This window comes from Alligator mississippiensis, chromosome 7, assembly GCF_030867095.1.
Source record: "Alligator mississippiensis isolate rAllMis1 chromosome 7, rAllMis1, whole genome shotgun sequence".
Lineage (NCBI taxonomy): Eukaryota > Metazoa > Chordata > Crocodylia > Alligatoridae > Alligator > Alligator mississippiensis.
Genome location: NC_081830.1, coordinates 70,617,085 through 70,633,044, shown reverse-complemented (window position 1 = coordinate 70,633,044; position 15,960 = coordinate 70,617,085).

Here is a 15,960-nt window from a genome sequence, read left to right as displayed (position 1 = left end):
AGTGAAAAATGTGTATAATTAGGTTTTCTTTCTTTTTATCCATGCTTCTATAATAGATACAACTTTGTAGGATTAAACAAATGACAGGCTTTGTTTGCAGTTTATATTGTTATAAAAGATTTTCTAACGCTACGGAAAAATCGAGATTAGTACTGTCATGCTCCACTTTTGTTTCAGATACATTTTGGCTGCTCAGAGGAGGAGGATGTGCTTTTATGCACCCAGAAGGAATGCTTATCCCCATTTCACATAACTTAATAACAGATTGCAAATAGCAAGAGACAAAAAATTGAACCCCTTCCCATTCCTACTACATTGGGGGGGGGGGGGGGGAGTGTTATTTTATTTATTTTTTAAGCCTGGATTTCTTCATCATGGATTTTCTTTTACTTTCTTTAAAAGAACCAGTTACATTATCATTTTTAAAGAAGACAAGGAATGATTTTTATCCTGAACTGTTTTTAAATGGCTTGTGTTAGCACTTGATGCAGGAAATGTCTTTATTTTTTTCACTGCATACTGGTTATTCACATTTTTTTGTTTTCTGATTCTTTTAAGCTAAGCAAGGATGAGTATGATCAAAACAGGGTCCTTATTAGAACAAGTATTCTGTTTTTGGGGTTGGGGGTTGGATTCTGAAACGTTGCAGCAATGCTATCTGGTTGACTGGAGGTCAACTGAAAGGTTTTTAATTTACTTTCCTGTGCTGAGGTTTGCTGCTTCTTTTTTTTTTAAAGCTGTACGCAGCCTGGAGTTTTGTTGGGTTGGGTTTTTTGGGGGGGAAGGGGGGATGATAGATTAATTGTTTTTTTTGTTTGTTTGTTTGTTTCCTGTAGATCCTAATAATCTCTATGAACAAAATAGCTGTAATTCTGATTCATCATACTCTGACTGTCTGGCTAGGAATAGAAAGGTTGAAGTTGAATACCCAACCTCTCCTTTGCATCTATAATGCAGCCTCTCACTTTACAACAATAAAGAGGGACCAAATAAGTATTCAAGGGAATTTAAGCTACTATGCATTAATGGAATATGACTATTAGGCTGGGAATGTATTTCCCACAGGAATTTCCACCTTCAGACAATCACTGGTGAATCTATGGGTTTTTTATGAATTGTTAGCAGTGAAGTTATTTTTTTTTTAATCTATTCTAGTCCAAAGATTTGACTCAGCCCAAATGGAGGCAAAACTCCTAGTGAAGTAAATAGAAGTTTTGCCAGAGTATAGATTAAGAAAAGATTTCTAGAATCCATTCTACATCAGTATTCACACCTTGCTGATATCATCACAGTTTGAATTGAGATCCAGAGGGCAGCACAACTTTTTAAGAAGTAGATAGACAATATAGATAGCAGCATATCTAGCACAAAAGTCTCTTGCTAGATAACCAACTGAAATTGTTACATGAGATTAACTATATTTATCATCCTTTGACCTTAGAAGAGGCTCACTTTTGAACTCTATTACACAGAGGTTTTAGTTTAGTCATTGGCTCAGCTGGCAAGCAACACGGGCAATTGAATCTTACAAGAAAATGCTCTTCTATACACAAGCATCCTTTTTGATTGTGTATATTGAAAAAAAACTTGCGTTATTTTCAAATAAATGCATTATTTCCGCATGGTAAAAGAAAATTACTAGAGAATAAGTTGACAGAATTCTAGGTTTGCCATAACAATAAATTGCCATGGACTCACAAATCAGTATTTATGGCTTGCTCAAGTGACAAATATGTCTGAAGTGAATGCCTATGCACATACTGTTCATCTTCTCAATTTTTTTTCTTTCAAGAAAGCAGTACCAAAGGCATTTGGAACACTTTCCATTGACTTGCATAGTTTTGAAATCTGGGCCAAGGTATTTTAGACAAGCTGTAAGTGGGAGTATGCATGTGGACATGATTTCAACAGATAGGGAGCTCAAATGTGCTTAGGGAAGTGATGTGGATGAGGACAGGCATGAGAGAGTGAGGTGACAAGCATCACTACCAGTCTCCTTTAAATCCATTTGTTTACAGTTGGATTGATGAAGGTGAGCCTTTGACATGAATCTGAAGCAAGACTGAACAGCAGGACACCTAAACTACTTTGCTAACATGCCCTCCTTAGAAAGTCTTAGGTACAGAGGATCACTATTTGATATGTATGCTCTAATGCATTCTTAGATTCATAGATTCACAGATTGTAGAGTCGGAAGGGACCACGAAGGATCATCATGTCTGACCTCCTGCCCCAAGCAGGAAAGAGCGCTGGAGTCATACAACCCCAGCCAGGTGTCTATCTAGCCTCAACCTCCCCTTGTAGGGTCTTGCACAGAGGCCACTAATCATATGAGTGGCCCTCTTCTGAACCCTCTCCAGATTCTCCGCATCCCTCTTGAAGTGTGGCATCCAAAACTGGACACAGTACTCCAACTGCGGCCTGACCAATGCTGCATAGAGGCTGTTACCAGATTTGCCCATCACTTTGGGGTGTGCTTATTTATTATGGATATGTTTCTAGGGTCTTTGTAATTCTACCAATTTGCTGCTTGTGTTACTTGAGTTTCTATATGGAGCTGTATATCTCCCTTCTGCAAGTCCTCACCCCCAATGGAGCTATCTTGCAGGACTCAATTTCAATGAGGCTGGGTTCCTCCAATCACCAAATCAGTCATACACACAAACACACACAGATTAATGTGACACGTCTGACCTGGCTGGGTTGATCAACATGGACAGGCTGACACCCTCATATACCAGGAATCGGTTCATTCAGGTAACAATAAAATGCAGTCAGACACAAGCACACAGGTGAACAGAATACCTCTGAATCCAGCTGGCTGTCCAGCTGACACCCTCATGGGCCAGCATTCAGTTCATAAGGGCACGTCTGAGCCAAACTGCATCAATCAGCCTGTACAAGCTGGTCCCCTTATGTGTTTCAAACTCAGCACATCCCAATCTTTTCCTCTAACTGTCCTAGTAGTGGTAGCCTCTTGATGAGCAGACCCCCGAAGTATTTCTGGGCTTCATAGGGACCTTTAACTTAGGTAAAAGAAGTGTTGCTGCATAGCAAGTGGGGAAGGAAAAGTAAAGAAGGAAACATACGCAGTTACTACCGGTTTGACTATAAAAGTTATTTATTGCTGAGTATATGAAATGTGTAATGGTACTAGTAATAATAGACATGCAAAGGAAAACAATCAAAACAATTACAATACTACCCTGGGTTCACTAAGTATTTGGGGAAACTTAGCTCAAGCTTAACTAATACATTTCAGGTTCAGAAATTTATGCCCAGAGAGAAAAGAGAAAAAGAGAGAGAGTGACAGCTGGGGTCTCACCAGTCCAAGGCACTCAGGTTCCAATGCTGACAGGTAAAGTTCTTAGCACAATCCTTGAAGGGAGATGATTTGTTTCTTCCAGTGTCTTGGGAACAACAGCAGATTCTGTCAGAAGGTTTTCTTCTCTTGAAGCACACAAGTTGCTGCTTTTACAGATTTTTATACTCTCAGTTCAGCTTCTTCAAAGCATTCTTTTAATAGTATAAATAATTGTCTTTTCTATTGACAAGGGGTTATCTGGTTTGGAACATCTCAAGAAACTGATCAATAACCAGGAAAAACATAAGGTTAAGGAGTAACCAGACACTTAGGAGCCAGCTTGAAATTCTTATGAATAGCAGATATACTTGGTGGGATACCTCATTGTTTCTTCAAAAACAATAGATAGCTTGCAGCATCAGGGTTTTGTATTTTTACCTGTTGTGAACAAACCTCAGCTTAGCATGACTTTTCCAGCTCTTACTGTAGTCTTTTAACAGACTTAAGGAGATGATTGGAGTGTTCATAAACTTTTGTGGGGAGGATTTCCACCAGTCATCCCAGGAAAAGTATGACAGCATGTGTGGTCAGGGCTCCAACGGGCTGGACGCTGTGATGAATCTTTTACCTTTGTTCAAATGTTTCCTGTACCCCCTCTGACTCACTCTCTTGCCTCAGCATTCCCTAACCCTGCAACCAAGTTTTAGACAATCAAGTTAAATAGGCCTCCCATAGTAGGACCGGAGAGTGTACGGGCCGAGATGGCTATTAAACTTGACTTCTGCTTAGTTCTGGTTAGTTGAGGTGTGTGGGAGTGTGGGGGAAGTCCTTTGTAAATCCAGACTAGAACTGGTCTGATAAATGCTGAGCTGGGTGTGTGTAAATGTGGGTTGATTAGCATTTGGAGCACAGATTATCCATTATGCAATGCTCCCCTGCTTTTCCGATCCCAGAATTCAGTGTGGTCCTTGCCTTGGAATCTCTACTCTCCATCCTGAATGCTAATGAAGGTGCATTCCTGTCCCACCTTCCATTTAAATGAGTTGTCATCTGGTACTATCTGAGATGCAAATGAGACCAGGGAAGTTACTCCCTTATCTGGAGGGTTTTAGGTGTGTATCCCACTGCATCTTCATTGTCTTTCATAATCAGTTCTTGTTCAGGTAGAGGAGGGGAGAGGAGGTGGGGGGGAAATTCTTTGTGAGTCAGACAGGCTGCGTCCTGTGTCAGGGTTCCCCAAGAACACGGAGCTGAGAGGTAACAAGGGGGAGCATCACCTCCCTCGGTCTGTTGGTCATGCATCTGCTAATGCGTGACATGGTGTGATTGGCTTTCTGGATGGCTTCGTTACACTGCCGGCTCATGTTCATCTTGCAGTCAACTATGACTTCAAGATCCCTTTCAGCTGCTGTGCTGCTGAGGAGGTCACCCCCCCAACCTATAGATGTCCGATTGATGTGATTTGTTAGCACTGTTTTCAAATATAACAGCATAGTGAGGGTATCAACCTTCCTGGGTCTACTTATGTACATAAAGTTATTCATATTCATGAAGGAGAGAGGATCCAGGTCCATAAATAATACAGTGATTCAGGAAAAGTGGTCAACCATTTTGAATTTTGTCTTACAAGACTTGCACCATTTCATGCACTATCTGAAGTGAATGTCTATGCACATACTGTTCATCAGAACTTGGCCCAGCTATTTCTTTCTGACTACTAAAACATTTATTACTATTTTGTACCCCATTCTTTCCAAAATATGTGCATGACAGATATACAAAGTTATTTTTACTCTGTTTACTCTATATATTGTACATCAGTTTCTTTGCTTTGAGTGAGTTGGAGAGAGACTCAACAGAGAGAAAGAGCCTGCTAAACAATTAGGAAATATTATTAGGCAATGTTGCAAACAAATGACTGGATGTGTAAGGCCTGTGAATAAGGCCTGTTGACACAAGGGGCACACACAGGCATGCAGCTCCCTGCTCAACTCATGGCACTTCACAGAAAGCACTGTGAATTAGAGTCCCCCGACCCCAATCCAACAGACTGTCACTGTTGGGTCAAGGGGATGGTGGGGGGGAATTGAGCTGCATTTTGGAGCCAATCTAGTGGAGGAGACTGTCATCTCTCTCCCCTAACCCCAACCCTCTTCCCTGCTGTCTGCAGAAAGAGATGGGGGAGGGGGCAGGAACTGTGAGGTAAGGTTTGCCTAGCCTGAGCCAGAAGAGGGGTGGGGGGTACAGACAGCACTGCGTTGCTTCATCTCATCCCCTATCATGCTGAAGGACTAACAGAAATTACCTAAGGTGCTCTGCTTTGGAGCATCTTCATCTGATCCCTTATCAGGTGTGGGTTAATTTGTTGTGTGATTGGGCACTTTTAAAGTGCTCTGCAGTCATGTGTGTGTGTCATGGCATGGATGTAGAGCACTTCTAGGGAGCTGATCATATGACAAATGTCACTTCTGTCATTGCCCATGATGAACACACAAGAGGACACATGCCATGCTTTGTGCTCACTTATGCTTTTGAGTACTAGCATGTTTGGTATATGATATAAATAGAAAAGAACCTCATTGGTTGCCTTGTCATCTGGGTATATTGTTTACTAACATTTAACAGACAACACGTCATGAAAGTTTGCCATTTCACAGAAGCTTCATTGGAGTGCTTTTGTTAAAAGGTAAAGCTTTCTAATAAATGAATCTGTGATAATCAGTATTTACAATTTATTACTTCTACCTGACAAAGGTATAATTGAATGTAAAGATGGCCTCATAAACAAAGAAATTTAGTCCATGCTCTTTCATTCCAGGTTAGCTTTCTGTTCACAAAGCCTGTTATTTTGTTCCCTTTCCTTCTCATATTTTTTATCTCCTTTGCACTAGGGCAGAGTGATGGTGAATGAAGAGGAAATCATGTTTGGAGTTAGACCAAAGAGTCATATTTCATGGCATTCTTCCTGGTACTCCATGTACATCTGACAGTTTTCCCAAGCTACAAGCATGTAAGATTATTTGATTAACTGTGATCATTTTGTTGGTAGACATGGTTATTCAAGTGCACCAGCTTTTTCACTCCTACTCCTTCTTCATCTCAATTTCTAGAATCACTGCTAAAAGTTTACACAATACACATATATCTGTGTAACTTATTCACTAGTTGTTGATATACTGTCTTAACACATTTGTGTTATTACCTGTTCACTTTGAACTTTTCATCCACTAGTACAGAAGTCTTCACTAAAAGCAAAGAATGATTAAAACATGACTACATTTGAATAGCATGGATATTGCTATATGTTTTGAGCTTAATAGGAGCCTGTGTATCCAGATGCACTCTGAGAACTGGCAGGTGTGGTACTTGGGTCTGTTCAGATGATATAACCATGCAGCCCCAATATTCCCATTTATAATAGAACAGTACATTGTTTTCTTTCTATAACTTACATAGGAAATGTTAGAAAAGGAGTCATTTCAGATGCAATACTGGCAGTGCCAGTTTTCCTGACCCCAAGCTATTATTTGTAGTACCACGAACATGTGTCTTCGCTACTTCTGGAGGCAGATCACCCAAATCATCAGTGTAGTGCAAGGTACTACTGGTGAGAACTGTAATTTTTTTTTTTTTTGTGTAGGCATGGTCAAAGAGCTCCTAGAAATCTTATCATCTATATGACACATTATTCATCTGGACTGAGAAACCAACATTATATTATTTACTTCTCCTGTTGAGTAAAATATTTTCAAGGCATCCAGTTAAACTCCCTGAACACACAGGGGAAAATTTTCCATTAATTTCAATGGAAGCTAGCATAAGCCCTAAAGTATTAATTAAGCTATATATTCTAGTACTTATATTCACTATTCTTGATCTGCAGAGAATCCTCTGCTCTGTTGGAAGATCTTTCCAGTAATAAGGAAGAAAAAGTCATAAAGCTCTCCCTTGCACCTCCATTATTAAAATATCCGTTCTCCTTAACTTTTGGGAATTTCAAGTAGAAACATATCAGAATTACAAATATACATTGGCAATTTATGATATTGTGCTTAAAAAAATAGCAGCCTCAATATTTTCTAGATCATATTATAATGCACCTTTCACAAGCATATCCTAAAACAAGGGGCATAAAATATTAGGTTTTGAAAATGGTGAAATAGTAAACAAGGAAAACATGTTCATCTTTGAGAAAATATTCTGAGGCAAGCATTTTGAATTTTCATTTTCATTTGAATGGGGATTATTTGTACTTGTTTAAAGAAGAAGATATAAATGTCACTCCACTGAGAAATCATTTCTGATCTCTGGTATAATCTAACTATAAGTCTTAATCAAGGAGCATTATTACAGCAAATGGAATGGGCTAGGGTTTGTGATATACCTAAACTTCAATGTTTAATGCCATCTCTAAAAATATGATTAGATTTGAAAGTATAAAAACTGATAAGCCACAACCTTCGGTGTCTCAGTTTTTCATTATACACATAAATTTGAGCAGGGACAACTTTGTAATCAAGATTGATATTTTCTTGCAAATGCCATATTGATCATCACAGCAAATGTGCTCTGAAGAAGATATATCCAAATATGTGCAGCTAAGCATTTTACACAGCATTTTAAGAGCAGTAGTGGAAAAGCCAGATGTAGGGTCATGAAAACTATGAGGCTAACAAGTTTCATATAATGAATAGTTTTAACATAATAATAGGAAGAAGTAATAGGAAGAATACTTTGCAGTTAGATAGTGCCTCTCATCAGTGAGGGCTCAAAGTCCTGATTAATAATTCATGTTTTAAGTTTCATAAAATCTCATAAATATTTTCTTCAGATTGCTCAGTTGGGGAGGGGTGGGGAGGAGAGACGAAGCATAGGAAGAGTGTTTGAGACCCAGATTTTGAATCCAATCATTTGGGACATTTACATTTTGGTGTGCCCTGCATGGAGCAGCTACTACTTTGTGTTTTACGCAAGGGTTGTGCTCAAGTGTTCATTTCCAACTGTTGATGTTTCAGTTGTTTTCTGCAATCAGTGGCAACCCGAACCGATAATGAATTGCATACACACTACTCTTTCAGACTAGAGCAGTGCAGACTGACTGCCTTGGAGACGACCTGCTGCAAGGGGTCCTCTGGAAGTTAATCCCAAGCAGCTCTGTGAGCTCCCCCAGTTTAATGAGATTGTTGGAGGCAGCCAAGCCTGTGGGACAGTCATGATTGGCTGGCTATGGTGAGAGACCCAACTACCTCCCACCCTAAACTCCTAAGTCACAGCAGCCCTGCCCCTCTCTCCCTGCTCTGTTGATACCAGGGAGAGACCCTGAACAATTTAGGGTGTCCTTCCCCATCTCCCTCCCAGATTTGAGGCTGCCAGGGAAAGGCAGAGCAATCCCCCTGCAGTGTCTGTCCTGAGGCTAGGAACTGCTGGGTGCTCCTGGGCCATTTAAGGAGCCAGGCACTCCCCACTCCCCAGGGCCTGGAGTCTCCTGGAGCTAGTAAGTGCCAGGCACTCCCTGGCTGGCCCTAATCTCCTGACCCTGGACTCTCCAAGGACATCTAAATGTCTGGACAGGGAACACCTGGCAGTTGCAAGCCACAGGGATGTCTAGTCTCCACCTATCCATGGGGCTGGGAATGTGGGTCCAGTCCAGGAGTGCCCTGCAATTCCCAGCCCTGGGAGTGTCCAGGAGTAGGGAAAGTATGGCTGGCCAGGGAGTACCTGGCAGCTGGATGCTGCAGGAGATTCTGCTTCTCAGCCAGCCATGTTCCTTCCAGCCCTGGAGTATCCTGGGGCATTTAAATGACTAGCCAGGGAGCGGACTTTCCTGGGGCTGGGACCTGCCAGGAGCTCCCAAGCTGGCCATACATCCCAGCCCCAGACTCTCAATGGGCATTTAAAGAGCTGGGCACTCCCAAGCTAGCCCTGATCCCTCAGCCCTGGAATCTCCTCAGGTATTCAGCTACTGGATGCTCCCTGGCTGGCCATAGTCCCCCAGATCCATACTCTCCTGGGGCATGTAAACTAGGCTCTGTCTCTGGTCTAGGGGGTCTGGAAGCCAGAGACGTGTGCCAGGAACACAGTTCCTTTCACACTCTACATTCCCCTGCAGCCCTGGACTGGACACAAGGCTGTAAAGAGGGGCTGGGCTTTCCCACCCAGATGCTGACAAAAATTTGTCTGGACTCAGAGGGAGCACTGGGGATATGACAGGGTTATAGCTTGAGCAGGTTGCAAGCAATGGGCACTGGGATTCTGGAGGGCACTGCAACTATTGTAAGTGATTGGGAATGTGTGCAAGCATTCATTCAAATGATTGCACCCCATTTAATTCTACTTCAACCTTATCTGATGCATGGGGTGGCCATCATAGAAGACATTCTGTTTTTTCGCTACTCTGTCCTCTGTCTTCTATTGATATGAAAACTGTGATATGAAACCTAACACCTTAATGTTCTCATAGCATCTGGAGAAAGTCAGAAATCGCAGCATATGAACAAGGAGCTGCCTAGAGCTAGTCAGTAGGAACCACTGACAATTTCCCAAAAATCTAAAAGTCTGATCCTCTTCAGTCCTGCAAAGAGGTACCTTTCCTTAGTTTGGACCCACAGCCATTCTCCTGAGACTCAAAGCCTACAACCATCTTGCTAAGAACTGGTTCTGGTTCTGGCATCAGTGCATTCTGCCTTGCTTGAACTTCCTCTTCAGCCACAGGAAAATCAAACCCTCATCACCCTCCTCCCAGCAGATAGTTCACCCAGCAACATATAAACTAAGCCCTGACCTCTTTTTCCAATGCTGGTTATGCATTTTATCCAATGACTATTTAATGCAAAACACCTAAAACTACATCTTGCAGTTTTGTGCCTGTTGGGCAGAATGGAATAGGACAATGATTTAGATCGGTGTCAATCTCACCCAGGCTCCTTATGAGCCAGATCCAGTACAGGATCATATAACGTATGTACAAGTGTCATTTACACATCTTAGGAATTGAATATGGTCTGGACCTTAGATTCTGGATCCCCTTTAGGTATAGGCAGAATGTAGAAAATTACCTACCCAGACTAGAGAATTAAAAGGTCAAGCAGGAAACTATGAATTGAGTGCCTCCAGGATAAGCAAGCAAGGGGGAAAGGGCATATGAGGAGTGCTAATTTTTGACTTAGTGACTTCAATTGTGCCTGAGTCTTTTATTAGATCTAGCCCTTTATGCTTCACTTTCCCTTTCTGTAATTATGGGATTATATTACTTTTTATTTTAATTTTTTCAAGTACTTTGCAATCCTTCAGAACTTAATCAGTGTTACTCACAAACTAAAGCTGGTCACACAGCAAAATATTGATGCTGAGATGATGGGAGAAAAAAAAGGGAAAAAAAAATCTTTTTCACCAGGATTCATTCATTTCACTTCTTTCATCTTTCTTTATCTAGTGACTCTTATGTAAAATGAAAAAATACCTGTTATTTTTTGTTAGGTGCCTTCTGAGCCTACACTTACATATATTTTGTACTTGTATATGTATTCTGCTTGTAATTTGTTTAGCTTCTCTTCTTTCCTGTTTTTGTTCTTTTTAATTTCCTTCTTCTTCCTGTGCAGCTTTTATTTCTTCTTTGATTCAGTGACTACAGCAGGCACTAAATAGCTAATTGGGCATTTTGCATTCTTTTAAAATAATGGGCAAATATTTCTTTATAGAAACATGAAGCCTCATTATGGCTCTTTGACGCATCAAATATGAAGTAAGGGATTCTGAAAATATTTTACTATTTGTCACACAAGGTGTATGTGTTCTTTATTAAATGGTAATAAAAGTGCTTTGTAGTTTGTCTAATTATTTAAAATACAAATACACGGTTTTAATTGTTTCATTAATTAAATTTTGTTAAAAGAAAAAAACATTCAGAGAAGTTTCTGGAATTTTAAGTGCTCAGATTCTTTAGCAAAGTCTTTATTTTTCAGGATTCTATTTTTATGTTCCATTATTAAACATTAAGTTGTAATTAATAAACACTGTTAAATAACAATAGTGATAAATTGGAATTGCAGAACCATGCAGTTTCACTAATTAAATACTGAAAAAATGTATGAAATTAAGCATGTAATTTAAACCCAACAAGACTATGTAAATTTCAAGTGAAAAAGACCACTCAAGATGAGGAGTAGCGCCGTGTAGCTTGGGCAGATTAATTCTTTGCTGCACTTGCTAGTGAGCGACATGCTTAACATATAATATGGATTGCAAATATATCAATTATAGTAGATAGGCTATATATAATGAAGGACATAAAATATAATATAAAAGCAAGTTACATTGGCATTGGTATCATTTGTTAAATGTGATTTGGGAGGTTTTCATAACTGAAGAAGGCAACCAGGGCAGGAGTCCCACCTGGTGCCCAGGGGTGGAAGGAAAGGTGGAATGGGGGGCAAAAAAAGCCATGGCTGCAGCAGCAATGGATTATGCCACCACCACTGGCATCATGGCAGTCAGTACTGCACTGTGCACACTGTGCAGTTATGCTAGATTTGAATCAAGAGAGATGAATGAGAGTGAGGAATAAGGTAGAGAAGAAGCAGTAGCACTATGCAAGTAACTCCTATACTCATCTTAGGTACACATGCTATCCTCCCCTTGAGAAACTACATTAGGAGATTTGCAGCTGTGCACTGAGGTGTGGTTATTCATATTTTACCTTCCATTAAGTTTCCAGAAGGTCATCTAATCAACAAACTGTTTCTAGAGTCCTTTAAAACTTCACAGAGATAGAATTATCACCCTTTCCAGACCATCTGGCTTGTAGCCATGGAATAACATCCGATATATTACCCTCTCACAATGTTGGTAGTTAGAGCATTGTTTTGGCTATATCTCTATGGGTACAGTTGGTCTGGGGACTACACAGGAATTAATGAAAGGAGAAAGAGGGAAACAGACTTTTGACTTTGACTTTTAACAACTTTATTTCACAAAAGATCAGGTACAGAAAGCAAAAACCATCAAACCACACCAAAGAGAAACCATTCCAGGACATTCAGAACATCACACCGTGACAAACACCTTCGCAGTAACACACATCTTGTCTAACATGTTATTTATATATATAGCCCTCGAGAAACGAACAATTCCACCCTTCCCTGTCCCATAGTACACGTACAAAAACCTTCAACTTCTCACCCCGAGAAAATAAACAAAAGCAGCCTGGTGAGGGCCCAGGGCACAGCACAAGCCGGAAGCCACAGTCCGCCACTGCGCCCGCCCGGTCGCCCAGACTGGTCATGACATCAGAGCGCGTATTTGAGACGGCCGTCCTTCACGTGGCACAGCGCTCCCTCAAGGGCCCAGAGTGCCTCGAAGGCGGGCACCCCCCGCCGAAGCACAGCGTGCTCAAACTCCAGCGAGAGGCGCGCCCGCACTAGGAGGCCAAAGAGCAGCGGGGCATCGTCTGAGCCAGTACCGGCAAGCCGGTTACGGCGGCTCTTGAGGACAGCCATCTTGGCCTGGCCCAGCAAAAAGTTGGCCAGGCAGATGGCGCCCCGCTCGGCTGCTCGGTACGGGTAGGAGCATATGTAGGTGGTCTCTGAGAGGCTCCTGCCCAGCACCTGCAGCGGCAGCTCGAGGGTGGCAAAGAGCAGCCGCAGGCGGGGACAGTCCAGGAAGGCGTGAAAGAGATCCTCCTCCATGCCCCCAGGGCAGAAGGGGCAGGCCGTTGAAGCGGCTGGGTCAAAGTGGGACGCAAACGCGCCAGTGGCTAGGATGCCGTGCAGCAACTGCCACTGCAGGTCGCCAGTCTTCTTGGCGGTCGGTGGCTTATACAATGTGCGCCACACCGGGTGGGCCGGTGGGGAAGCCGGTGGCCCCAGGCGCCGTCGCCATGGTGTATCGGGGCGGCCCGCCAGCACCTGAGCATGGTGGACACAAACCACCCAGGCATACAAGCTTCTACGCGATAGAGAAGCAAAGGGACAACCAGTGTCACTATTGGGAGGCATGGGGAGCCGCAACAGAGTGCCCGGCCCACCGGCCAACTCCGCGGCCACAGCCGGGGTAACCGGCAGCGAAGGGAAAGCCTCGCTCGCGGCATCCGCGGCCCGCGGGATCTGGCGCGCACGGAGATGTTCGTCCAAGGCGGCCACCGCCACCGGCGGGAGGGTGGCGCGGATGTCACGCAGGAGATGACCCATGGTGCGGATGGAGCGCACGCCCAGCCGTGCGGCCAGTGCCTCGGGCGAGAGCCAGGCTGACCGAGCGGGGTCCAGGAGATGGTGCAGGAGGAGGACACGCGCCTGGATGAGGGTGGCCGTGAGGCTGGCAGAGGCCAGGCTCGGCACGGAGCCCCACAGGGCTGAGTTGTGCACCAGAGGCTCCCTCAGCAGCTGCGGGAAACACAGTGTCCGGGCTCGAGGCTGGAGGCGGAAGGCGGCCTGCCAGGCTCGTACCACGCTGCGATAAAAGGCCGGAAGCACCGCCCAGTTCAGGAGCATGGGTGTCAACAAAAAGAGCTCCCGGTCAAAGCCAAGGGCGCCGACCCTCTGCAGGAACTGGCACGCCAGTTGTTGCCATGGCAGCTGCTCCTCGCTGTAAAGCAGTCGCTGAAGGGCCTGCAGGAGGAAGGCCGCCACCCTGCTGGCCAGGTCAACCAGACCCTGGCCCCCCTCGGCAACAGACAGGTGAAGGACGGCTCGTGGGAGCCAGTGGCGCCCATCCCAGAAGAAGTCCACCAGGTTGCGCTGGAGGCTCTCCAGTAGATCCGGTGGGGGGTCGGGCACGGCACACCGGTGCCACAAGGTCGCTGCCACCAGGTTGTTGATGACAAGGACGCGCCCCCGGTAGGAAAGGCTGGGCAGGCGCCAGCGCCACCGCTGCAGGCGGGCCTCCACCCCCTCCTCGAGGTCGTCCCAGTTGCGCGCCATGAAGGTCGATGGCCCCAGGAACACGACCAAGATCTTAAGGCCCTCGCGGCGCCATATAAGCCCCCCCGGCAAGTCCAGGGGGGGCGTGCCAGTCCATGCGCCAAGCAGCAAAGTATCGCTCTTGGCCCAGTTGATGCAGGCGGAGAAGGCGCGCTCATAGGCACGCTGGCAATCTGCCAGGGCCCGCACATCTTCCTGAGTGTTGAGGAAGATGGTGACATCATCCGCATATGCCGACAGCCGGAGAGGAGGCCTAGCAGATGGGCCGGTGGCCACTGGCAGGGCCACACCACTCAGGCGGTGTCGCAGCGTGTGCAGCAGCGGCTCGATGGCCAGGGAGTAGAGCATGCCCGACAGCGGACACCCCTGACGAATGCCCCTGCATGCGGGGAACGGAGCACAAAGCACACCGTTCACCTTGAGCAGTCTGGAAATGTCTTGGTAGAAGACCTGGAGGGCCCCGGTGAAGAGGGGCCCAAAACCAAAGGCCTCCAGAGTCCGGAAGAGATAGGCGTGGCCCACCCAGTCAAAGGCCTTCTCCTGGTCTAGAGAGATGAGGCCAATGTCAAGGCCAAAGAGCTCGCTAGCCGTGAGTAGGTCACGCAGCAAGAACAGGTTGTCTTGAATGGTCCTGCCCGGCACGCAGTAGCTCTGCTCGGGCCCAGTGAGAGAGGTCATGACCGCGCGGAGGCGGGTGGCCAACGCTTTGGCCAGGATCTTATAGTCCACGCACAGCAGGGAGACCGGCCGCCAGTTCTTCATGTAGCCCAGGTCTCCCTTCTTGGGCAGCAGGGTCAGCACCACTCGGCGGCAGCTGATCGGCAAGACCTCGTCGGCGAGGCTCTCCTGGAAAACGCGCAGGAGGCTGGGGCTGAGGAGAGGCCAGAAGGTCTTGTAAAACTCAGCAGGCAACCCATCGAGGCCCGGGGCTTTGCCGGAGGCGAGGCCGGCCGTGGCGGCCGCCAGCTCTTCCAGGGACAAGTCCCGCTCAAGCTCTCCGGGCTCCAGGGCATCGAGACGTGGTAGGCCCTCGTGGAGTTCCCGCGTGGCCTCGGAGCACGACGGCTCGGCTGCAAAAAGGTCACGATAGAAGGCGACAGCATGTTTGCGTATTTCGCCAGGCTCTGTAATGACCCGGCCCTCAGGAGTCTTGAGATGGTCCAAGACTTTGCTCGCTGCCTGCCGCTGCTCCAGGTTGAAAAAGAAGCAGGTCGGGGCGTCAGTTTCCGCCAGCTCCTGGCAACGGGCGCGGATCCTCGCGCCACGGGCCGCGCTCTCCGCCAAGTCGCGCAGACATTTCCTGCAGAACCGGAGGCTCTCGCTCAGTGCTGCGTCGCTGCCAGCGGCCAGCAGAGCAGCCTCGAGCTCCGCCACGTCCTCCTCCAACTCCCGGATACGTCGGCGCGTCTCGTTCACAGCCAGCTGGGTGTACTGCTGGCAAAAGGCTCGTATCTGTACCTTGCCCACATTCCACGACAGCTTCCAGGAGGAGTGGCTCGATCTCGCAGCCTCCCACCTCCTCCAGAAGTGGGCAAAGCAGTCCCGGAAATAGGAGTCCTGAAGCAGGCTGACGTTGAAACACCAATAAGGTGCCCGTGCACAGGCTCTCCCCGGCAGGCTCAGTTCACTGAAGGCTAGGTCATGATCTGACAGACCCGAGGGAGCAATGCAGCTGCTGCGCAGGAGTGGCAGGTAGTGCCTGGTGACATAAAGGCGGTCGAGGCAAGCCATGGTGACACCACC